Genomic DNA, 27,295 nt, shown 5'->3' on the forward strand with positions numbered 1-27,295 from the left:
CTGAAAAGCAGTCATTATCCCTTCTGCCGCTATTCAAACAAGATTCTAATAACGGGCCAAGTCACACAACTCAGAAGTTTCCTTTCTCTTACTTGTTAGGGATATTTCCTAGTGGCTTCCCTAGCTATGCATCACCTCAAAGCACTTGGATGCAGAAAAATCTCTTTCATGACAATTAGCAATAGATGCTAAGTAAGCCACGATGTGCATGTGCATATCTCTTCACCCACAGTAAAGCAGCGGTACAATGAAGGATATATTTAACAAAAACCTTCTATGCAACTTGTTAAGGTTTAAGTCACCGATTACAGTGGCAGATGATGTGTCTAACTAAACATACCCTGGTGCACAAATAGTTTTTCCTCAGAAGTGCTTTTAATTTTTAATTTAATTTTAATTTAATTATAACTTGTTATCCTTTTTTTCTACAGCTTAAAAAGTAGCAATAAATATTTCCTAGTGGATTTTCCTCTAACTCCATAGGTCCAAGCTGGTCAACTAATATATAAGTCTACTGCAGTTTTATTAATTTACTTACTGATCATGGCTATTATCCATCTTACCAATGGAAACAACAGAACCTAGTGAATGAAGACAGAGTAGTACAGCCGGCTACTGACGGACATCTAGGTGTCTTAGAAGGATCAAGAGCTGAAAGTGCCCATTTTCCCACTGATTATTGAGGAAGTCAAGATGACCACTTCAGATACAGACACCTCCATTTCAGAAATCTAAATTGGGTCAGGTGAATTAAAAGATTTTAATAAAGCCTAAGCGCTTCTAATATGAATTTCTCCTATCCAGACAGAAAAAGGAACTAGGGGGCAATTATCTCTGGATCCCTCTAGCATTGTTTTTTGATATGGGACGAGACATTCTGGCAAGCTTTTTCTCACATAGGAAGCCACAAACAGAAGAACATATTTACCTAGTTTGTTCTAGGTGAAAAGGAGGAGCCATTTATTTCTAAACAGTCTCTACAGAGATCAAGGATAGACTCGTTAACTTGAGCTTCATCTACAAATCACCCTGACAGCCAGTATCCCACAGACAAACACTTCCCCACTGCAGTGGCAAATTGGTAAATAATTACCTCTCGAACATCTTTTCATCTTCTCACTGCCTTCTCTATTTGTATGTAGGGAAGAAGATAAACTGGCTGCTTCTTAGCAGAAAAAAGGACCTATCAGTCAGAACTGACTGGGAGGACCATAGTCAAGAGTAGAGAAAGAAGAAATTTTCCTCTCTACCAGGGTAGTTCAGAAGAGCCTTTTGGTCTGTCTGGATACTTACTGCAGTTCTGGATGTAATCGTGAATACCAACATAAGGGTGACTAACTGATGATGTTTTTCAATGCGAGTTATAGAAACAATGCAGTATTACTTCTGCACTTTTAAAATGAAAACCCATCTCTTGTTGAAGTCAACTGAAGTCACACATTTATCATTCTGCTCAGAAAACTTGTTCCTCTGAGTCATCTAGTAGGATTACTAAGCACTTCACATTATGACTTCTTTTCTCAAAGAGAAATTATATATTTTAATTTCACTATGTCACTCTACTACTTACATACTTATCTCTGCTTGTTCAGTCAAGTATTTCATATCAATATATTTCATTGATAAATATTTATAAATATTTATAAAAAAGTGTACATTAGCTGCCATATTTTTCAGCATGTTTAAAAGAATATACATCTCACTGTCTTACCAATACGTTACCATATGTTTTATTTCTGCAAGTGTCCAGATGCTCTCTTCCTGCAGAATAACAAGTAGAATCATCAGAGAATTCTTAATAACTCCAATTCCTTTTCGTTCAGTTACCTAATTCTTTATACCTGCCATTCTTCCTTCTTACCGATTGATTTGATATGGTAATTAGAGCTCTGGAAATCCTTACATTTAGAAGTAAGTGCATGCAGCCTTTTTGGAAAATATTATTAAAAAAATCTATTTTTCTACCACGCTACACCACCCTCCATATACAATGATGTGTGAAACAGGGTCATTATTATAATAGTGGACATGTATGCAACAACCAATGCAGGGAAAATTGTAAATCCGTTTCCATTTTAGTGGCTTTTATGCACTCAGAATTACCTCAAAATCCTCTTTTTTTGGACAAAGTTTGTCACTTTTCACATCCCGCTGTAAGTTTTTGTGTGATGCTTTTTCACAAAATTATATATTAATAGGCTTTAGTCACCTCTAGATATCTAGTATCTATTGTACTCTAGATAGGTCCAGACTTTTTATTCCTTGGTATTCCAGATGCACCTTAATGAGAGATTCTTCTCTCATCGGGCCAGAAGTTAGAAAGATGAGATCAAATGTCCTATTGCAACTATCAAAAAATCCAAGGAGGATTTTATATTTGCAGTACTCCAAGTAATGTTTTAAATATTTAATAAATGTAAAGTGGATGGGAGCATCCAGTTCAGTAGCCAAGTTATTAAAGATACTCAGGGTAGCCAAGATGCTATACATTTATCATTTTATGTGTACCGCACAGTTTCAGTAGACGCTAGCATGTTTGTCTCCTAAACTGCTAAACTAAAATCAGCTTTGGCTCACATTTTTTCAGAGAAGACTTCAGTTATATTCTGAGGCATTTATTTACTCTTCCATTTTTAATTTCCCATGCTCAATGACTTCAGAATACTATTAATATAGCCTGTATTCTGGAGACTTGTGTGCAGTCCAGGATCATAATTTTGGGAAACAGACTGTGACATGCAGGAAAACAAGAACAAGAAGACACAAATCCATTCAGAGAGGTGGGTGATGACTCTGTTAATGTTGATGTTAAGAAAAGAAGTCTCCCTGAACTACCTAATTTCCCCACTTAGGTATTTAAGTGGACTTGTGCTATGCAATGAGGAAAGGCAGTTGGCTTTTGTTGCCAGACCCCCTGATAGTCAGGCTATGAGTCAGCCCGGTGATGAATACAGCTCTCCTTGCTATAAGGAGGAATGGTGACAGAAAGCACAGTCAGTGAGGATTTAAATTCTCCAGATGTTACAGGGCCATTTCTCTAACGACCCATACTAGGGTTTACCTACTGCCAACTTCAGAGGAACTTTTGGAGCCTCATCAGCTTCCTCACAACCTTCCCTCCCATTCTTTAACTCACCAGTTGCTGGCCCGAGGAAATAGAGACTATCATTATCGTTCACTGCCACAGACTTATGCATGTCCCGATGAATGGGGGGAAAAGCAACTAGAATCAAGGAACATCCTCACCCGCTGACCACAACCCTGTAGTGTGCTTGTTGCATTATTGGTTCAATCACCACTTTCACACTCCTTCAATAAAGGAACTAGTTTACTGTGTTTCTAAAACAAGTTTGGCAGTCATGCCCAATCAGGTGGGTATTGAGGTAGACTGCTACGAGAAGACATGTTGGCTTATTTAAAGTGGTAGTGTAGACCCATTCTAAGACGTGAAGAGGCATTTCTCCTGCTTTTAATAAGATCTTTATAGAAGATGGATGCTGACGCTTTGTGGTTAGTTTTCAGTTCATTTTGGCCAAGTAATGATGGTTAAAGATCCAAAAGCTTAAGCGTCTGCATAGAACACGCAACTTGCCATGCAAAGTTACTAGGAGGGAAGAATTCATCAGTTCAGATCATGCAGAGGAAAGCCTATGTGATATGAAGCACAGTTTGATGCACTCTATTCTTTAGGAGCGTGCAAAGAGGACCACGTTCAGTTCAAACAGAAGTGCCAGCAAACAGATTGTTATCTCCTGTTCTGTATCACACACGGACATATCCAGCTAAAACACCTGTTACTTATGTCTCATCATGAAACAAACCTGATAGGGGTTTAAGTTCCTAATTTCGGAGATCAGTTAATATGTGACAGTTATTAAATGGGGACAATTCAAACTACACTTTTACTTGTTTGATTCAGAGGCATAGAAAATCAGAAGGCATGCCCATTTCTTGTCTTGGGTGTCCTTTGACTAATTCTAAGCACGCAAGGATACAATAGATTATTCTTTTAGTTCTCTTTCAAACAGTAATCACTAAGTAGTTTACTGATAGTCACAAGAGGTGATAACTCAGCAGGAAAAATGTTTAATATTGCCTACCAAATTCTTTCCATTCCATCGGTGTTAAGGAAAAAAAAAAGTCTTCCAGAAAACCTGCAGGTCAACAGCTTTCAGACTTTCAGGGAGGATATTTAGAGAATATTGCTAGGTGTCTCTTTCTCTTGTATATTTTATATATCAAGCAGTGTCCTTCCCCTAATTGTGTTTAAGTCTAGAATATGATTATAGTTGTTTTTTCAATAGCAAAATTAATAATTGCCCATAGTCAAACTAGCTAGTTATGAAATAATCTACAGTATCGTTGCATGCCCTTTGTGCCTTTCCATCATTTTCTACAGTGAATCATTATGTCAGAACTTTTCAAACTACTTGTGTCATCCCTGAGGGTAATCATAAAGGATGATATTCATCTGGAATGCTGTTTCTTGTGAACTTCCTTTGTTATACAGTTCCTTGCTAATTGAAAGCTATCCTATAAACTTTTGTGATTATACTATGCGGGCCAAAATATGGACACACTATGCAGTGTCATGGTCTACAGCTGTGGGAGAGCAACATCTTCAAAAACTTATTTCTGTCAGCACTTATTTCTAGGTTGATAAGAGATTCAAAAACAAAAAGAGTTGCTACTCTGATTAGAAGTAGAAATTAATAGCCTTGTACAGGATAGGAAGATCTACAGGATTAGGAAATTAAGATGTGGTAGCAGAAAATTACTTTTTAATGGATAGAAAAACAGAGGTTGTGTTCCTTCTAAGTATTGCCTGCTAAATATGAGCTAAGCTATACTTGACATGTATTAATATTGCACAGGTCAAGTGACTGAGCATTGAAACATTCCTTTGTTGCTAAATTCTCTTATTTCATCACCTTATTCTCTTCTTTTATTCCCACCCTACTTGTCTGTTTATGTATTTCATGAGATCTGACAGCAAGATAGTAAGTACTTTGAGGAAGGGGCAGTTTTTTTTTTATTTGTTTATTTATGAAAAGCTGCTCAAGTACTTCAGTTCTGAGCTGATGTTCTTAGGCACTATTATAACACTTAATAATGGCAATATTTATCAATGAAGTGATGCAAAAGTGACCTGTTTTTAAATAAATATTTCTCTAGGACATATTCAGTCAGGGTATTTGTCCTTTGTACCTCTTTGGTGCTTCCTTAGCCTGTATTTCAATATTCTACAAATTATCTTTTGATTGCTGAGCCCTTTAATATTAAGAAAAAATAACTTCACCATATTATGTGTTTTTTTTCCTACAAAATTTGTGTTTATGGAAATATACAGACAAGATTCCAAAGTCTTTCAGTACGTAGTTGTGAACAGAGGTAGGCACATGGGTTTTTCTCCTATCCTATGTAACTAAAATTCTAGTAGCAACGTGCTGCTATGCATATTATTATAGCAATCCTGGTTTTGTTTAATTCAAAATTTTTGTATGTATGTTATTAAGACTGCATTTCATGTTTCAACTTTTTTAATTGCGTATCTTGCAATAACATTTTCAAGTTATTTAATCTTTTCTCAGTTTTCGTTCTAATGACATGAGTTAATACATCATCCTGTGGATATCTGTATATTTAACAAATCTTCCTTAGGCTTCTATAAACTCACTGGAGCATATCCTTAATTTAAAAGCAACTAACTGATTTGAACAGAAATGATTAGACTTTGAGTCAAAACCAGTTTGTTCTTGATCCAAGCCCATCCACTAATCCATTTGATTAATTCTCAGAATTTTTCAAACTGAACAGACCGTTAGGAGCTCTGCTTCTTACTGGGAATGAAACTGTTTCCTTAAAAATCTGAACCCAATGCTCAAGCAGAATAAAAGCGTTCATGAAAAAACTCTGTGCAGAGCCAGGCTGAAAGGCAATCTCTGGTGATCAGTTTACCCTGCTTCTAAAACTGAACAAAGGATGCAAGCAAGGTACTTTAATGCGTTCAAATGTGATGGCACTTTGTCAAATTAAGAACAGCACTAATCAGAAACTACTTTCCAGAATAACAATATTAATCTAAAAAACAGAAGTGGGAAAGAAAAAAAAAGACTGGTATCTTTTAATTCGACACATAAATTAGAGATTTAGGGGTGAGGTTATTTGTTCAAAGGTTTTCCCACATTAACACCATGCATGAGAGTAACCTTCCTACAGAGAAGTGTGAATACTAGCGTCAGGAGTTTGAGAACACAGAAAATGTCCGTTGATGTTGTTGTTGTTGTTGTTGTTGTTGTTGTAGTATTGATGTTCACAAAATTTTTCATGTTAGAGCAATCCAGAATGTTAGAATGCATAATACAGTGTCTAAAAACAGTTTAATACCTTTCCCTTGGTGATGTCAGAATAAGAAAGTGGTACGTTAGCCACTGCCTCCCTTCTTACATGTTTTCTTTGCCTTCCACCCTCTTCTCCTTTCTTCCTACCTGCTCCCTCTGAAGTTGCCTGCTGGTCTCTCTGCTCCCTGGCGTTCTTTTATGGGGACTGGACATAGGTTTACTGATTTTCAGTACAAAGGGAAATTTTTTAAAAATACTATATTTTCACACGTCATCTGCACTTTACATAGTCCATCCTCATTCAAAAGTGTCATTTCTTGACAATGAAATAAGCTATACCTGCAACGAAACAACACAACACCAGAAGCAGAAATAGAAAACATTAGAGGCAGAGCAAGATATATGAGCAGGAAAGGTGTTGTAACAGTGGTAATGCTAGAGTGAAATGCTTGTGCTTGCTTCTACCGGGCTAGGTTTCACTGCTCAGGTATTCAGTCCACTCTAATATTGACCTACTTTTTTTGTTCATAAAAGATAATGAGAAATTATAATGGTGACTACTCTGTATTTTCATGCTGTTATTCAGATGACTGCAGAAAACCAGGATATGACACTCTATGGGTGGCTGGGGGGATTGGGAAGTCAGTTTTGTCCTAAGTATTTTATACATTAGGAAGCAATGAAGGAGAGCAATGAAAAGATGGTTAAATGAAAAAGGCCAAATTCCATAGCGCTAAAGGTTTCCACAAAAAGACAGGACAATATATCTGAGGCCACCATTTGTGACACTAGCAAGGGAAGTAGATTACTATGATACAAATATTGTTAGATCTAACACAAGAAATATACAATCATCTCATCTATGATACCTTTCTGTCTGCTAAAATCCCCTATAAGACTGGTCCTCTTTTTAGGAAGAAGACATGCAACCTAGAAGATTTGGGCCAGTGTGCCGTTATACTCATAAATTTAACACGCACTCACATATTATTCATTGGAAGCAAAAAGAATAACTGTCACCGATGATTAATTAACATAATAAATTTCATTATAGAATTAAAATAGGAAAAAACCCTGTAGTCAGTATTACTGATTCACTTTACTTTTTATTAATTATTTTGAAAATCCATGCTGTAAATGTAATGTTTTCGACCAGTTTGCCTGAATATAGCATTCCCTTAACGCTTTTATGTATTTATTTTTCATATTGATGCTCTTAATAATCGTGAAACATGCAACTCATCAGTAAAATGACTGAGATAAGAAGCAACCCTGGAGCCTCAGCTTTTTAAGCTGAGAACTAGACCAAGAATTACAGTAAATGCTGTGGCTAGATGAAATAATAGACATCAGAATAATAACGTACATCCAAACTATGTTGATATAAGGTTTCTGACAGTCACTAATTAGCCAGACCACTCCTACACATGTTCTTGAAATAGACTTCTCAAGATGCTAGTTAAAAAACATAAATCTCCCCTGACGTAGGGTAGAAACTTTTAAGAAAATATATCTCTAACCTCCTATGAAACTTGAGTATTATGTAGATATGTGGTCAATTGGATATACCTAAAAAAGGAAGATCTATTGTATTTATTACACCTCAAAGTAGATTTCAAAAAGCAGATGCTTTCCTGTTTCATTATCAACAGATCACTAGCAAATCCTGGCCAGATTTGGATAACGTTAATTGGGCTAGGTAATATCGTACATCATCTATCTTATATCTAGAAGAAACCCTGTTATATTCAATCAAAAGCCCTGGTGCGTGAAGGTGTTTCTTAGCAGTTGGAACATCAGATTCTGATCTGTGTTTACTAAGGTTTTGATCATGGTAACTTGCTTTCTAGCTGTTACTCTGAGAACATATTCATAAATACAAGCTTGCAGCTGGCTGATGTACTAAATGAATGAAGTGAACAAACTCTATTTAGAAACGATGGATCCTGTCCTGATGCCTGTCGCACTAGCAGGAACATGATATACTTCATTGGTAATATTTACTGATCTGCAGCAAAGGTGAACAGGATGTGATCCAGCGATCTGGATTAAACACATGGCACCTTCAGATGTGGGTGCTGGCTGGGAAAGGTGCAAACCTTGTTGCAAGTGCCACTGCGGCTGGTTCGTGTTGCACCTCCAGCAGGCTCAGGTGGAGGCTACCAGAACAGAACAAAATTGTTTTCAGCAGCCAGGATGAGGTACCACCCAGAAAAGGACCTCGCAAACACAGCTCGCATGGATGTGTGTGTGAGGAGAAAGCTGTGATATACTTGCTGAGCCGAGCTCTCAGTGCCGACATGATACCTCACCCCCCTGGCAGGAGCAATCCTGCTGGGCAGAACGTGTGCCCCGGTATCAAATCTTGCTTCCTTTGAGCAGGGAGGTACCTGGGGCCTGGGACTCCTGGAGACAGCACAAGGACAGAACACGCAAGTCATCAAGCTCAGAGAACACAATATGGTTCTCTACTCGCCATCTCTTTTGTCTACTTTTTAGGCACAGACTTTTTAATCATTAAAAAAAATAATAATAACAAGTACTAAAACTTACTCTTTGTATCAAGATCGCTGTTCTAAATCAGTCCATTTAGCCTCATGCCTTTTCCCTGACAATGACCAGTGCAAACTCCTGGAGTAGGATAATCTCTGAAGTGTGTGCAGTAGATGTAAAGCTCTGTAGGAGCTACACCAGGCCATTCCAGCTGAGAACTGGCCTGCTATTAAACAGCCTCCTGCAGACCTCTGTGCTCTCCACTTGAAGCCTTACTGCCTACTGAGTGTGTTATTTACATCTGGATGTAAATATATAATTGAAAATTAATGTTCAGCTAAAGGCATTGTGCAGAATTAATACATTCATGATTCTACGTAGCCTTTTTCATATATTTCTTAATGGAACAATTAACTTTACAGTATTTGGTAAAGGATATGGAACCACACGTGTAATACGCTGTGTCTTTACGATACGGAAGAACTTTATGTTGTAGTAAGTTTCCATGCAAGTGTAAGATGTTGAATATTAAATGAGTTCTTTGCAGAGCTCAAATGTCAAACAGCTCCTCACAAACAAGCATTATACTTCATTTTCCAGAAGGTTAGAGTCAATGACGGACACCAATAATTGTAACCGCAGAAACAGTCAAGAGGGTTTTTGCTATAGGAAAGGGCAGTTTAGTAACACATACAAAACTGCTTGACTCCTATCTCCTTCACATTACTACAGGCGGCAATGTTACTTAAGTATCTTAAGCATTCGCACAAACAATTCACAAGTAATGTCCTAGATATCATAGGAAACTGTCATACTAGCGACATTTACTCTTAGGTATGACCATGAACATTTAATGAACAAACAGATTAAAAGCTGTCTTAAATAATTATATTGGGCTGTTTGCTAATAGAATCTCTACTGATTTGAAACTGTTTTCCATACTGTTTTGTTACAGCATATACTAAATATTTTTTAATCAACCAAATTAACAGACATATAGCATGTGTTCAACTGAACTATAAATGATATCCTTCAGAAAAGCTAGTAATCTAGTGGAATTAATATAACAAATTGTCATTGCTAACTATTAAGCAGCTGTTTTCCTCAGGAAAACGAGTTAAGGAGATTGAAAACAAGAAAAAAGTTTATTATTCTGGAAACCTTACTAAATGATAATTCAAGACCCTCCCCCCATTTGAACACACGTTTTTCCTCATCTCGCCTCTGAATCACCTATTCAATTTGCCCTTGCTCCATCATGCTGTGCTGAACTGATTGCCCCAGTCAGAGAAGATATGGAGTTGGGAGACAGAGAAATGTCTTTGCACAGTACTCTGGTCTGCTCCCATTCTGAAACAGTCTGATAAAAATGATATGAAAGGGTGCCAGCCCCCTGTTTATAAATAGAGGGAGATTTTCTTTCTATAATCTGGGGTTACAAATAGGGATCAATATTTGGAAGGAAAAATATATTTTTTAGTCTAATAGTTCAGGATCTTGATTCCACAAAACAGCTTAATGCTCTGTATGTGCTTCATATATTGCTTGCTCTTAAATAACAGGTGGAATCAGGGTCCCCACACACAATATCAAACATAGTAGTCCTTTTGCACATCTACCATTGTCACTGCCCTTTAAAAGCAGCTTCATCACATTGCTGCAAGCACACAGCAAGACTTTACTTCTCCACCTTACCTCAGGCAATTGCTACAGCTACTCTGGGCTCAGTTGTATTTCCTGGAAATCATTCAGAAGTGGTTGATTTTTTTTTTGAAGAGACCTGAAGTAGTGCCAGAAGGGTCTGTCAGGGCACTGGTTGTTTAACTGAAATGAAGTAAAGACATCGATGGAAAGAAATGAAGATAATACTTGGAAGTGTTTCTTTTGAAAAGCTGGTAAATAATTCACTGAGTACATGAAAGACAATACTGTCATCCTTTATGTCAAATATGGAGATAAAACTCAGAGGCTCTGTACATGAAAATGGTATATCCTTCTTGATATATGTTAACGTGGCATCCATTCCTAACGGCACTGTCTCTGTTGGTGTAACACATGCATAGGATGGATGCCATGGGAATGGCAGGAGAGAGGGACAAAAGACTTCAAAATATTTGGACAGTTACTGACTCTTTTGGGTTTATCTGTATTTTTGGAGGGAAGGGATACGGAATGGGCACGCCCCAAATTGTGAGGCTGTTCTGTGGCCAAGCCTCTGGTGGAGCCTCCGCTGCATGGAGGAGTTTCATGGACCCTGTCAGATCTTTCCCACTGCCCCGGGTAGGCAGCACACATGCTTGAGGCCCCAAGAAGGGGTGGGTCCTTGTGGCTTAAAAGTAACTCAATGGTTGGGAAGAAGGCTTTCCAGGTCTGTAAGGAAAATGCGTGTCCCAGGGACCATCTCCCCTTGCCTGGCACCCATGTTAGCCAGAGGAAGGAAGAGAGCTATCGATCACTAGTGGGACAGCTTGACCTGGGCTCACCAGCACATCCCAGATGGAAAGAGCAAGAGATGGGAGTTGGCAGATGAAGCTCTAGAGGCTTCTGCAGGTATCTTCTTCCCTCACCACCAAAATGTCCCAGCACATTTCATTGGGAGAGGAGTGTGCAGTGAATTAGTGTATTTATCTCTTATACCTTCTATCAAAGTCCCAGAAACAAAAGTCCTACTGAATCTATATGCTGTCTTTTACATTTTTACTTTTTTTAAATAGGTTTATTCAGGCTATCAAAAAGGTACCATAAATAAATATCAGCATCCTGTTGAGAGATTTGCAAGGCCTGAAGCAAGACACACTATTTACTGCCACTTTTTTTTTTTTTTTACCTTTTTCTGGAGATAAAATGATCTTTTAAAGTAAATAGAGGTAGAATAAGGTGCAGGGGTGATGACTTTCTTGAATTTTTACAAGCTGAAATTCATCTGCTTCTCCTCAGTCGAGATAATAGTGCCTGGTTCCACAAAAAGCTATTTTGAACATGCACAAGTTATGCTTTCAGAAAGACTCCCTCGAGAACATTTTATATAGCCAAAAGCACCTGCGGAACATGTTGGATAGTGGACAGCGTGAGGCGGTAAAGGCATAAGGGTGTCTCCCAGAAATGATGTCTCTCAGGCCATTCAGCTATTATCCTATAAGTGAATGGAAGAAAAAAAGAAAAAAAGAAAATATGGATATCTCCAAAATGTCAAATACTGCAAGTGGTATCTACTTTGCCAGTGTTAGACGAAAGCATTTCTCCTTTATAATTGTTACTGTGACAAAGATTTAATTTCTACTATTTTCAATTCTCTCTCAGGAATTAGAAGGAGGTGGTTCTTCCTGTCAGCTGGGGACATTAACTTGGGTTCATTTCTTACCTTCAAGTATTTTATAGTCTCAGCTTTTGGATAATTGTTCCTCAAGTCAACTACAGAAAACTACATGGCTTAGGTGCCCAAAATACTGAAAATTCAATGTTTTAAATTAAATCCACACCAACTGGGAGGCCTCAGTTCCCATAAAAGTAAAATCACAGTTGCTTCTTACATGTGCCAGTTTCCACATCAGCACTTAGAGGCTGAAACATATTTATTACATTTACGTTAGTATATTTGATTTTGGGGATGGAATTGACAACTACTGAAAAGAGCACCTCTGAACTACAAGACATTTCTCTTTCAAATAAGATTTTCTTTTTCGCTTTAGCTGATAAATTTCTATTCATCATGCCACACAGGGGCAATATGATGATGCTGAGGAAACTTCTCGAGCACGGAGCCTAATGAAGCAAGTGGGTGGGATGGGCTCATGGACTCTGCTCTGCAGATGAGTCAAAAAAACCAAAAGACAGATCATGAGTTTTGTAGCTATTAAACTATGGTGACATTCTTGTTTTCCCATAAAATTTAGGAGTGTCTTCCATAGCTGTAGAGGCACATGGAGCTACAGAATCACCAGTGTCGAGAACCCATGCAAAGCATTTACTAAGCGCTGGATGTCTGACGAGGTATTATGGATACTGAGGAATGTTAGTGGAAATATCAGAAGTATGTGTGTTTCACCTTTTTGCTATCACATTCCCTGGAAAACACTCTCCCTCCGCATAGCAAATTTCTATTTGGCTGGAGGACTCAATGTTTTCATGCAGCAACCAGCTTAAAAATTCACTATGAGGATTAAAAAATGATGGTACTAAGCGGAATATTGTCTGAGTGTTAATTTCTTTCCATTGACTCGAATATAGGAACTTTCAATATATTATGCCAGGAAACAAAAAAAGTGATCATCCTTTATATCTCCTGTAATTTCCAAGAATTAATATTAGACTGTCTATATTATTGAAAACTCGTTAGTCTGTAACATATTTCTTCCTTCTCAAAGAATACCTCACAAAATACCTTGTGACAAATTTATCTGAAGCAGTGTACTTTTTTGCTGAGTTCATCAGCTGACTGCAAAGTACACCTCTTAGAAACATGTTAGTATTCCCTATACAGTCACTAAGACTTAGGAATACAGATTACAAGGGACATGGTTTCTACCCAGAGCTTTGTTCATCTGGAGAGCTGTTTGATGAAAACTGGTAACTGCTTTTGATGCAAATAGGATCTGCAGCAGATCCTTTCAAAGAAGGAACCCTTCCCTCCCCCCAAAATAGGAAGTTCAGAATTGATGCTAAATTTAAAATAATCCTGTGCACTTTAGATAATGTAAATTCACAGGCAAAGTACTTGGAATGTTTTCATATAAGGTGCAGGTACAGTTGGTACTTTAAAAGTGTAAGGACAAGGATACAAAAGGAGAATATACCAAATTTTCCTAAAGTCTCTTCCAGCAGATTAGTTCAAATGTACTTATACATTGACAGAAAGTAGGTGTATATATAAACATTTCAGGGCATCATTTGACCTTTTATTACCATATGGTTTATTAAACTTCTAGATGACAGTGCCTCTGTGGTAGGTAAGAGATATCTTTCTCTTCCTTATAAGGTAGCTGGACCACGTTGTAAAAATTTGAGATGATTGTTGACAAAGGAGCAAATAATAAGAGAAATGGTAGAAACGTACTGATAAAAATTCAAACTTGCATTTACATAAACTGCAAAATGACAAATAGCAGGAACAAATCAGGCTTTAGCTTTAAGCAATTGACAGTTTACTTGCATCGTATAATCAGAAAGGAACTAGGAAAAGTTGTCTTTGCTTCGATTTGAGTAATTCTGTAGGAATAACTCAACCAACAAAGATAACATGACAATTCTAAATTGTTATTCTAAATAATTAGAAAAGGTTGAGGTCCTGATTTAACAAGCTACATAAACAAATACTTAACATTAAGTGCACACCTGGCTGTGATAAGTTATTTAATTACACTACCAATAACAGTAAATAGATGTTGTCATAGAACATTTTAGAGTAGAGGCTCCTTTAAGTTACCCATATATTTAAAAGTTAGGGAAATGCTTAAGGGACTTCTGTAGTGAAGACAAATAATTACCTAAAGAGAAAAATATATTGTGATTTAGCTATTAGGTCCAAAGCAGAATAGGACCTTTACTGAATTGTGTGCCTATATGTTCTATATCCAGAACAATTTATTTGTTTCTTACGATTTAATCATAAGGGGGAAAAGGCAGGCCTATTAACTTTTCATCTGTAACAATTTAATTTTATGAATTAATATTTACTTTTCCTGATTTCCATTTGTGACCAGAGCATGAGCTAGAAGGCACACAGCGTCACAGAAAAAATTCTGGTCTCAGAGCTCTGAAGAGATTTCACACGACTGTTTGAAGAAAAGTTTATTATGCGTTGCACATATTTGAAAAGAAATAGAATACCAAATAGCCAGAGAGACTATGCACAGTGAGTGCCCATCTGTCTGATACAAATAAAGTATGCATACTTATAGGACTTAAATGGCACTCTTAACAGATTGTCTCCTCAGAAGGAAGAAGCCTGGGGTCAGAATACCTGTGTATAGGGCACAGCAGTGAAAGCAGATAATGTTGCTTGAACGAGAGAAGTGCTGTAAGCTACCCCTTCAATATTTGTTGTTAACAATGCTGTAAACTCAGACTAGCAGTTGCCATGGCTGCAAATAGATTTTTGTACTGACCAGCAACAAAAAAGGTGGCATTTAGTTATTTGTTGCCTGTTTCACATGTTGCTCACTTTTCATAATGATTTATTCCAATTGCTTAGCACTTCTAATAGAAATATTCATCACCTTCTGGCGCTCGACTCTTCTTTCTTTCCGAGCTCCCACTAATAAGTCAGAGCATTGAAGAACTGGAAGTGGCAGTAATGCTTTAACTTTTTTCGTGAAGGTTACCCAGATGTTAACAGGTTAACTTTGCCTAAAATCTAGGGTTTATTGAAACAGGATTTCAGCCAAACTAAGAAAAGTGGGAATATTTTCATTACTTTTTTTTAACTCTGCTTCCAATACAAAAGTATTTTTATATAATTATTAGCAAAATAAATACCTCCTCTACTTTTTCAGAACAGTTTGCAAGCCATAGTGCCTACCAAAGAAGACAAAGATAAGCTAGAAACTAAAGTGAGAACTGACTTTATTTCCAGTTCCTGAAATTAAAAACATGGAAAAGCATAAAGTAGCAGAAGTAACTAAAGCTTTAGTTGTTACAGCAGCAACTGTAATAAGCTACCGTATGTATTATTATCAAGAGGAGAGTACCATTGGTTATGCATCATATGATTAAACATGCAGTAAGGATATAACCTTTTTCACAACACCAGAGAAGTTGCTCTTGGGCCCTAACTTGGTCCCCTTAAGATTTCCCAGGGCTGTGGTATTCCTACTATTTTAGGGGTTGTCCTATGCGCATTGATATGGTTTGTGGAAGCCAAGGACAACCTGACATTCAGGGTCACAGGTTTTCATTAGTCCTTTAATGTCAAAGAATGACCAAAGCTTACAGAAACCATAAAGCCAACATCAAGTCATGAAGCTGTGGCCTCCTCAAATGATCAGATTGTGTCCTTTCCCATGGGCATGCAATGTCTGAAGAAACTGACTGGGTAAGGTGCTTTTCACTGTTTCTCCAGAAACAGTTTTGTCTAACACAGGACTCTGGCATGAAGGTAGTTAGGGAGAGTTATCCGGACTTCCCTGGATGTATTTTCATCTTGTATCTCTTCACTCACAACCCTTCAGCAGCACTCGGTGTCCAATCTACCCTCCTTGATTGTCTCTCAACTTCAGTAGTTGAACATATGTCCACTGGGGAGAATAGCATTTTCAAAGTCAATCCGTACTTGCACAAGCTCTACAGAATCTGTGTATCAAAGCTTATGAGATGTTTGAACTGCTATGGCTATGATGTAGTTTTTATTTTTCTTTATTTATAAGCACTGTAGCAAGTATTTTTTTTTAGGATAAAATACAGTCCCCTTTGCATTGCTATGGTTTTATGATAGATATAATGGCAGGTCTCAGTAATTTAACAGTATCCTTCTACATTCTTTTACATTTACTTTCACAACACTTTTGCATTCCTATCAAACCCAGTCTTCCGCTCTTTGCTCCTTCAGGGCTCTGTTTCCATCATGGATAATCCTCCTCACTGACATCATTTCTGGTGAGGAGCGGTGCGGTGTGCTAAACCCATCACCATCACTGGAAGGAGTCGCAGAGTAGCCATGCTTCAGCACAGGCCCCCGGCAGAAATTCAAGATGATTCAGCAGAATGCTCTTTGGGGGCTTCGCAGGGAGCTCTCTTCATTGCAGCGCTCCACAAGATGGTGTAGGGTGAGGAATAACTGGTAGTCACTACAGCCACAAGCATGAAGCAAAGCCTTTCCAGTCCTACGTGAAAGCACAACATCGAAATGAAAGCTCTAGGTCTTCCAGTCTGTGCTCACTGAGTATCAGTCTACGTCTGTAATTATTCACTAACGTCTTTTGCACGTATCTGGGTTGTCTTGAGGTGTTCTGGATTTCTTTTTTCAGTTTCTTAGGGTCCTATTTTCCTCCCAGCATAGTCCGAACTTCCCCGCCAACTCCATCACTATCAATGTCTTAACGTCATCATTTCTACAAGCATTTATGTTTATTCTGACAAATTTTCTGTCAAGATCCTGTCTCCCCTTCCTTTGGGTGTCTCACTTGCAAGCGTTGATTCATTTGTTTGAATTGCAAACAAAGTGATTATTATTACCCCGGAAGAGAACAGGCATTAATATTGCCAAGACTAGCTGGGAATGTAAATGTCAGGAAGCTCACAGGGCTCCTACGAAACCTTGGCTAGTTTTTAAAGCTGTTATTTTAGCAGGGAACAACGTCAATATTGCTGCCTGTCCTGCAGATCCACAGAATGCATTTCACTTCCAGAGCAGTGGACAACAGACAGGCACATGGTTATAATTTGTAGGGTGCCCTGCCTTAAAAGATTAACTCTCCTATTTGCTACACAGCTCTTTGAGGTGGCTTCAGAAAACTAGCCAAGCTTTTCAGGGGTGATCGGTAATTATCTATGTCTCATTCCGGGCATCTGCTACTTCAAACACCTTGCACGGCCTAGTTTTCAGTCAGTACACGGCACTTTAAAAAGGGTTGTTTGCTCAATTTCGAAAATCTTGAGCAAAGCAAGTCTGATTGATTGATCAAAAAGGCAGTGTGCCATTACTGGGTGAAGACATGTATCTCCAGTTTTATCAGACCTGATCCTGAAGTTGCAAGAACATGAAAATAATTCATGACTCCTTTTGTAAGAGTCATGGGACTTAGGTGGCCCTACTTTCTTTGGTTCTGGCATTCAAAGACGCCCATTTCCACCTGGTCCCATCCACTCAGGGGATGGAGATTACTGAGATGTGTCTGTCAATTTTCTTAGAATATAGGTAGAATAACAAGTTACCTCTAGCTGAGTGGTGAAATTACTGCAACAGTTCTTCGGTATGTACTGGTACATGGCAGGCAGTTTAACCCTCAATGAAAGGTGTGCCAAGCACCTTGCATTTATCATAAGGTAAGCATGTGACATCACAGGATACATGTGAAATTGCCATGGAGTATCTTACATGCTTGCAAGTTCACCTTCCACTCAACTTTTATTTATATTGATTATCGTAACTGGACCTATGTGAAAATTTAATATTGCTTTCCAGAGGAATATTATTGTTATTGCATTATTGTCAGTGCATTTCATGTGGGTTAATACCATTATCTTCTAATAGTTAAGTAATTATCTCATGTCATTGTATGCTGGTTGATCAGGCTGGTTGACCTTTAAAATAATAACTGGAAAATAAAAGCCACTCCTTAGAAATACAACTTACTCTACAACTAATGAGTTGAAGCAATTTGTATGTATAGCAGGAGGAGATATATGTTATTGCTACAGACTTCCCACAACATTTTGGAGAAATTTGAGTGGCCTCTTTGAATCATTTCCCTGCATGGTTTTTCCTCTCTTAGTGCTAATCAGCACCTTTCATTGTACAAGCCATAGCAGAGAGCAAAGGTAGAAAGAAAGGAACAGCAAAAATGAAGAATAATGTTTAGTAATGTACACCATGAGGAAATCGTAGCCATAGTCAGGTATAGAAACCTCAAACTTTACAAAGATTCAAAGTACTCCTTTGTTTGGGAAGGCAGATTGCTGTGTATTTGAAGAGCTGGGAAAAAGAAATCAGTTCAAATAAGGGAAAGCTGAAAGATAACGCCAGCAATAGTACATAGAAGAAAATTATATATGCCTAGTTTTGTACAATTAAAAGACTTATCTGAACAACATTTCACTTCTAATCAATCTCAAATATTAAATGAATAAAATGGGGAATGTTAATACAATGATTTGCTATTCATCATGAATAATAAACAGAATAATTTACAATTCAGATATCTCAGGTTTGCAAATTAGTTCTCATGGTGAGTCAGAAGGCAGTGACCAAAGCAAATTTATCATGTGAACTGTTGCAAGAATGTGGTAAATCCTTCATTTTGCTCATAAATCATTGGGCTTATTGCTGTACCTACTTCCCTGAACTTTTGTTCTTTCAAACCGTTTGATTCATCTCAGTCACCCTGAAGCTATTTCACAAGAAAAAAGTACCTAAACCTGCAGGGTTTCTCCTTCTGTGTCTGTGTGGGAGTTATACACATATACACATGTGTACATACACACTGATTATAGCGCTTCCTTTGCTCATCACTCAGTCTCTTGGTATTTCCAAGTTCAGACAGCTACAGGACACAGCAAAACGAGCCCCACAATCAAAAGAGGAAATCTTTGCTGTATACCGTCAACACTGTTTGCCAAGAGAAAAAGAGTATGCCCCCATTTCCCACCCACATTACAGCCCCAGTCACTGTTCCACAGCACAGGATTATGAGGCAGAACCTCGCAAGGTTTAGTCTCATCCAGCGTATCTCCATCATTAGGCAGCTATGAGCAAGAGAATCAGTGCTCCAGACAAAGAGAAGAGAGTAGAGGCAAGGATGTGGCACAGTATTTTCGGATTCAAAAGAGAGGAGGAGGAAATTATCCTGGATTCAGTCTGCCAAACCCAAAATGTGCAAGCTAAAACGGCAAAGTACCTATCTGAGACCAAAATTTCCAGTACAGATCAACATTTTGAACAAATGAAAAAGAAAAGTGAACTCATGCTCAGTTGAAAAATTAGCAGACTTAGTATTTCTTTGAATTTGACTCTAAATATTTCATAGAGTTTCTCTTCTAACAACTGACTAGAGGGAGACTGTTCTTCAGATACCGGTGCTTCTACTGCTATAAATGATGATGATTTTTTAATGGAGATAATGACTGTGGAAGTCTTTTCTTTTTTTTTTTCACAAGTATTTCCATGGGGAGGGGAAAATATATTGAGTTTTCCTCTTTGGTTCTGAAGCCAGGTCCCAAAACGTAACTTTCCATTTCTCTTTCTCTTCTTTATGTCTCCTCTGTTGTCCCTTCCAAATAGAAAATAAAGGAAAGAAATAGTGGAGAGAGGAAGGCAACCTAAAAGTAAAAGGAATGGGAAAAGAAAGCACCAGCTGTCCAACCTGTAAAATCAAATATTCAAGAGCTGAGGGTTTTCTGTTCAGGGGCTTGCTATAAAGAGGAACATTTTCAAATCTTCCATTCCTCCTCTTCCTGTCCCAGATTGACAAAAGCATTGACTTATGTCACAAATATTTTTTCCCAGTTTTCTTCGCAACTCTTCTTCTCTGTGCACATTATAAATATTTGGCAGTTAATTACAAATGGAGAACTTTTTAATTAAAAGACTAATCACAAAATAATGTCTATGTGGTTTTAAATATTCACCCGTGATCAATGGAATCTTTTCAATGATTTCACTGAGCCATCCTTCTGGACCCTGTGTTTTTGGTAATTACCTCTTCGTTTGTATATCATGTGATAAAAATTAAATTATACTTATATCTTAATAATGTTATGAATAAAACAGATAGGATAATCCTGCAGAAGCACTCAATTTTAGAGATCCTTTGATTGCTACATTACATTACACCTTTGTTTCTGATTTGACAATATGCTTAAATAGTCATGGGTTGGGTACATTGTATGCTGGTAAATCAAGAAAAGACCTTAAGTCTTTGGGAAAATTCATATGAGAACAGCACTCCTGCAAACCAAAACAAAGGAAAAAACAACTTTTTTTTTAATAGAGTCGAGGTACACTTGAGAAATTTAATTTGTTAATTCTCAAAAAATCAATCTTAAAGTCTTTATTAAAAATACATCTGCTTTAATTAGTTATGTAACTTCTTCATTATATCCATGTGTAGCAGAACATGAAAGGAATGGGAGTGAGGAAGACAGGGAATAATAAGAGGAGCTGGGACTGCAATGCACTTTTGAATAATTTGGCAGGTCTCTTTGCTTAGTAATGACAGCCACAGGAACAGACATTATCCAGCCAGCTGCAGCAATATGGCAAGTTATTTTATGAAGGTAAGTTTGATGTGAGCCAAATCATAACAACACAACCGGTATTTTTTTAGTCCACAAACCTGAAGAGGAAGGCATGTTTTAAACAAATTCATCTTTTTTGCATTTTGTCAGATAATCATCGCTTTCATGAAGGTAGAAATTAAAAAAAAAAGCCCTACTAACTTAAAAAATGTGTACATCATGTCCTCCTTCAGTGGGGTTTCTTGTACATTCCTTCCTTCAATATATGCAGTGTTTTTTTCCTACTTTGTGTTTAGTTTGTTTGCTTTTCCCTGGAAGGAGAGGAACAGTTTAGCTGTATTTAACAGCAATGCAAGACAGTCCTGTCGTCTGGGGACACCGGGGTTCCAGTCTCGTCTCTTCTCCATAGAAGCACTGTCATGTCCCTCTGCCCCAAAGCTCTTTCCTTAGCTAGTGTAATTTTTTCAACCAGTTCTCTGGAAGAAAGCCTGTGGTCTTACTATGTTAGGATGTAGACTGTGAGAACAACTCATAATTAGGCATTGCTAAGCATGCTTTTTTTTTTTTAAGCAAGACTTGTCCTCTTTACAGCATACTAGAACAAAGGAGCTTGAGGGCTGCCATGACCTCGTGCAAGCCCCAGAACGAGCTGAATATAGTTGACTTTGCAGCACAGATCAAAAACGGATAGAGCTGATATTACAGAAAACAGGAAAGCACAGCTCCACTTTAGAGACTGAGATGGAAGTGTGGTCTTCACTGGCCTGGAGGAAAGTGGCACAAGTCCCCATCACCTGTAATTATCAATAAGTCAAACTGTGAGTGCCACGGAGAATGCCTTATCCGACCACATTTAGTTTCTACTAGCTGGGTACTGATGAGTGCATTGCAGCTGTGCCGTTGGTCATAGTCCTTACATACTGTTTGCTCTGCTCTGTCTTAATAGCAATGTATGTAGTTTCATCCCTTCCGCTCTCTCAGCGGGCAGGCTTTGTGATTCCATGATCTGAGCAATGCCTGCAAGCCTGAAAATAACAAATCTTGCCAATGAGAGTGCTTCTGTGTGAAGAATCGATGTCTTGCTCAGTGTCTCAGCCATAATGGGAAGGAAAATATATTTTAAAGAAATCTGAAGTTTTTGCTCTCACACCATTGATGCTTTGCTTAGGTCCTGTACTATGTACTTTTTAGTAATCTTTAAAGAAATTAGTGAATTTCAAACTGAAATTTTATTTTCTGTGAAAAGCCACAACATTACATGGTGCAGATTTTGAAACAAAATGGCTTTTAGAAAATATTTCCTCCATTGCTTCTTCTGCATCAAAACTTCACACCAATTTTTAACCAACTTCACTGATCTGCAAAATTGTCCCAGATTTGCTTTTTTTTCTTTTTTTTCTTTTTTTTGGTAAACTTACAATTCATTAAAATGTTTGGACCAGTTGTAGCTCTAGTTTAATTTCCCAGAGCCACAAGCAGATACATAAATGTACACAGGTCATAGGCTAATCAGTTTTAGAAAAGGACCTTTCTGTGTAAGGTCCTTGTTCCCTCTGTTTGCAGCTGGCAGAAGAGTTACACGTGAATAACAGTGACTCAATAGGGAAGAGCTGTGACTGCCTATACCTAGGATTTTGTGTATGCTGCACAAGCTAGAAAAAAGAATTCTGTTTTTCATTTATTGTAAGTGTTACGCACACTTTTAAATAAAAGAAAAAACATGAGACAGAAATGTTGCAGTTTAGTTTGTAATTATAAGTGTCATTGAGGATGGACAGCAATTGCCAATACTATCATCTGGTAAAAACACGGCATTGAAAATGTCTCCACAAAACAAGCACATATAATGGACTGCAGAGCTTTAAGTTTAGTTTAAATAAGGCAATAGAACGTAGACAACACTTTTCATTTAAGCTGGATCATTGTAATGTTTATAGAATGCAGAAATTACTTCACATTCTTGCTGGAAATGTGAAGGGGGGTCTCCCACTCAGAAATTTCAGATGACATTACCATTTTTCTTGAATCTCCCAGGTATTTTGCAATAGCTTACTTTCACTCTCAAAGAAAAATAGCTTTTTGTAGCTAGAGTTATACTTCATATTTCCAATAAATTACAAAATGATCTGGCAATTACTCTGAATTAAAGATAGACATGTCAAATATCACTTAGAAGCTGATCAAGAGCAAGTTAAAGTGTCAGGATGTAAAATAAAATTAATTAAAACTAGGATATGAGTGTAGATTTTTCCCATGAATAATTGTGACTCTAACTAAACAAAGACACACAAATATAAAAAAGCCACAGTACGTCAAATGGCTCATACACTCAGTTTTTTTTTTTTTGGTCATACTCTGCTGTTTAGAGGATTTTAGGATTTTTACAATAAATGGCTTTGTGCACCAAAAGTGCAATTCCACTTGTGCATCCCCCATCATGGTGACTGTATACTGCCTACAGTTAAAATACCCTGCAGTCAGCCAAGAGGACTCCTAGGTGTGTCCTATTTGGGAATTAAACCACAGTTCTTGCAGGCTCCATGAAGACTAACTGTTGTTCTCCTGACTCAACAATTTTGTGCAGACGCTGACATCTGATTTTAGGTTGATGTGGGGTATCCTATCCTCCTGGACAGGGGTCTGGAAGCTGCCGCCTTGCTTTTAGTTTATGCTCTTGGAGGCTGAGTATCAAAAGTGTACGGAAGCTGATTTATTCTTTCCAAGCAAAAGGTGGTCCCCACGGAGACCCTTCTGCTCCAATAGCTTCAGCTGTACATAGTGGCTGCATAAATAGAGCTGACATAGCTATCAATCTATTATCTTGTACAGGATCTGTTTCCATATAAACTTTCTTTAATAATTGCATTTATGTATATGTATATTTATGTACGTATGAACGCCTTGACTGATTAAACACTTAGCTATTTCTTTGCACTGCTTGTTGGCCCAGGCACAAACAGCCAGGTTTTGGAAGAACTTTTAAGCCACATTCATAATCATTTTGATTATAATTCAGAGTATTCTGCCATGTGTTAGAAAAGGGAGAAAAAAATGGAAGGAAACACAGAGCCGTCAAGATTGAGACAACATGGCTAATCTCTGTTATCTTCTGTTTTAAGGATGATGGTAACTGACCATTAGCCCTTATTTCAAGATCATTACTATACTGTAATTAAGCCCAAAGATAGTTTTGTGTTAGGCTTCTTTCCAGCAAAAGCTCCTAAGCACTTTTTCCTTTAAGGATAAGAGCTTTCGGCCAAAGCAAATGCAAAAGGTTTTCTCAGGATGGTATCCTAGCATCTGAGAGCCACACCATTCCCATCCATCATAAGGAGAAGTATAACTCAGTAAGTACAGCTCAGTCAGTTCTTCGGAACCTACCATATGATGGAAAAGGAACAAAAGTGTTCAGCATTTTGCCTCAGCGCAAAACAGGATGTCTCTCTGCAACTCACAGTTCAGCTCATAGGAAAGTAACACAGAAAGAAAATAAGACTTGTCATTCATTGTCATGGCAGTGGTGTTCTCTCTTTGTGAGGCAGACAGAATTTCACCTCAAAACTGGATCATTCAATAGGAAGCACTGAAGAAAAAAATACAAGCATTTATTTGGATAAAGCCTTCATATTTACTTTAAAATTATGGATGATTTTTCATTTATTCCTGCAAATACCTGTTGGAGTGCATTTCTGTTTGCAATGTTTTGAATAATCATCAAACCAATATTTATTTGTACAAGCAGTGATGTCTGAGTGTTTTTCTGATTCTCCCGATGGTTCTTTTAGGATAGACTCAGGGAACAGGTATGCCATGTGATTTAGGTGACAAAGCCACCTTGATTAAGATTGAACTGACTCATTCCAACACTTGCAAGAGTGAGCTGGTAAGCAGTTCAATGAGCGAAATAAGTTCTTCAAGTACCCACTTAATAATTTCTAGCATGGAGCATGAATATTGCTTATTACTACTCAAACTGGAGGAGAATAACAGTAGTTCGAAACTTGCTCTTTTACTGTACCCGCACTGCAGAAAAGCTGTTAAAGTTCTAGAAGTTGCCTTTGTGAAATCAGTCATATTTCTTCCACAATAACACCTTCTATTCAGATTTAAAGTGTAATGCATTTCACCATGGCAGACTACTGCTTGGTAAGTCAGTTCTTCGTTCTTCTAATAGCATTAGTATTTGATTTATAATATTTGTCTAGCATAAGTAAATCTGGCAGAAGGCAATTAAAATAAAGTTCTCTAAGTTTACAAGGGCTTCAAGCCTAGAGCAAGCTTAATTAAAGTCAATCATGGGAAAAAAGCACTTAGCCCTGCAGCCCTCCACATTTGTCAGACATCTGAATCATGGGAAAGGTTAATTAGAATCAAATGAGGAAAAAGTAAACACTAAAAGTGCTTTCTGGGGTTCATTAAATTTAAATAAGTCAAAATATGTAATATTCAACTTTGTAACAATGTCCCACACACATCTCTGTCTCCTTTCCTATACTCACAGATCTTCTGAACTTCCCAAATTAACATAGTTGGAAAGCTTGAATCTTAGTTATACCAGGGCTCCACTACTCCATTTTGACACTGAAAAGGGAAGTAAATGAAATTTTAGAACCCTTTACATTGCTGGAAGAGAGTAAAGTGACTTTTGTATAAGGGATTACTTGGATAGCAGAATGCTGTTTACTCCTTATTAATTATTTCACAGCCCCCTTCTCTATCTTTCTGTCCTCTGAAGGATGAAGAAGAAAAAATAAGCTTTAGGAGTCTTATTCTGATACTCTAAAGAAAATCTGTGGCCTCAGATCAGAAAAAAGGGCCTATTAGTTTAACCAAACATATCAGAAATCAGTGACGGATTTTTCTGAGTGAGGAACACGAATGCACATGGTTTGCTGCCTGCATGACAAGGCCTTGGGAGCGAAGCACCCTTCTCCATGCCGGTTCCCCTAGCAAGGAGGCTGCTTGGTTTGCTCCAGTGTGTAGCCCTAGCATGAGCCAGGATGCCAGCAGCGTGGGCAATCAAAAGACCCAGAGAGGAAAACAGAGACAGCACCAAATTGCTTGGGACTGAGCTTAAAAGACAGCTGTTTGTCAGAAAGTGATTTCCTAGGGAATTCAGTATTGTGCGGAACAGAAAGTAAGGTTAAGTGTCAGGAAAAGAGGAACAAAGAGAGGCACCAGCCTGGGAGGAATACTATGGGGTATATGCTAGCAAGATAGCCAGAGAATATAAAACCCAAGTGAAAAAGGGAGTCTCATACCCTGTTTTTGAGGCCACAAAGAGTATGTGGAATTGAAAGCACAAGAGGGAATGTATTTCTCTTTTGGAGACAGGAGAAAGTTGCTAGTAAAGGAAATATGCCCACTGCATGTCGTCAAGAAGGCAAAAAAAAAGGAGCCTGTCCAAATTTCTGGGCTTCTCTGAAGCAGGTAACTGCTCAAGGTTTGCGTCCCCGGTTGTCCACAGGAAATTAATCTCTCACTACAGCATTTTTTAACACTTCAGCTCTTTGTCTCCCTTGCATGAATTAGATTCTTATTGAAGCAAAACCGTTTCAAAATGATACTTTGTACCAGTTAGTTCAGCTGACAGCTCTAGCTGCAGTGATGGGCAAACAAACAACGTATATAGATTGCAAATGGAACATAATTTGCTCTAAAGCTAATGGGTTTCATTTGTATTCATCACATCAGCAAACTTTCTGTGCAACACTTAACTAGTCTGTCTTCCAGTTTGCTTTTTATTTCCTGATGCGCTCTCATTTGGTTCATCTGCAGTGCCCCCAGTGACGACGAATTGGTTAGGAAGCCTTAATAGAGAAACAAAGGAAGAGAGCTCTTTGTCTCACTTACCCAGTCCCAAGTATGTCTCATTTTTACAGACTTTGGCATCCCACAAATATAAATACTGCAAGTGTGTCTACAAATAAGGAGAAGAGGAGTGAGTCTGCTCTTCAGGCCCCTGCTCAAACAGGCCACCTCCTTTGGCAGCTGCAGGCAGAGGGAGCCGCGTCCTGCCTCTGCGCCGCTGAGCTGCCATATGCGTAGCGCGATACAAGGTCCTCTAGGTTTTGCCTCACAGGTTATAAAACTGGAAGTGCTTTGGTGTGATGACCTGCCTAGTACGGTTGGAACTGGAGGACGCTATTGAGAAACACGTTTAACCTTGATTGAAATTCCAGTGATGGAGGACCTATCACTACACCAGGTAAATTGTTTCAGTCTTAAATACCCTCACTCTTAGCAAACGTCTAGTCTCATTTCTAGTCTGACTTTTCTTAACTTCACAGCTATCTGACCCTTGTTCTACCTTCATGCGGTAAACTGGCAGTAGCTGGTAATAACTTCCTTATCCCAATGTGGTCAAATGCAGCCTTCCATTACATTGCCATTTTTAGCTTACTACATCCAGCTATGGTTTCCATATAACTTGAAAGGTGAATCTACTGGAATCGTCTTTAATCCGTGTTAAAGGGAGGATTGAGAGGAAAAGCAAGAAAAATGATCAGAGCACTTGAAGGTCAGTCAGCATTGTGGAGCTCATCTGAAGTAGTTTGCTTTATTCAGTGCAT

This window comes from Struthio camelus, chromosome 2, assembly GCF_040807025.1.
Source record: "Struthio camelus isolate bStrCam1 chromosome 2, bStrCam1.hap1, whole genome shotgun sequence".
Taxonomy (NCBI): Eukaryota; Metazoa; Chordata; class Aves; order Struthioniformes; family Struthionidae; genus Struthio; species Struthio camelus.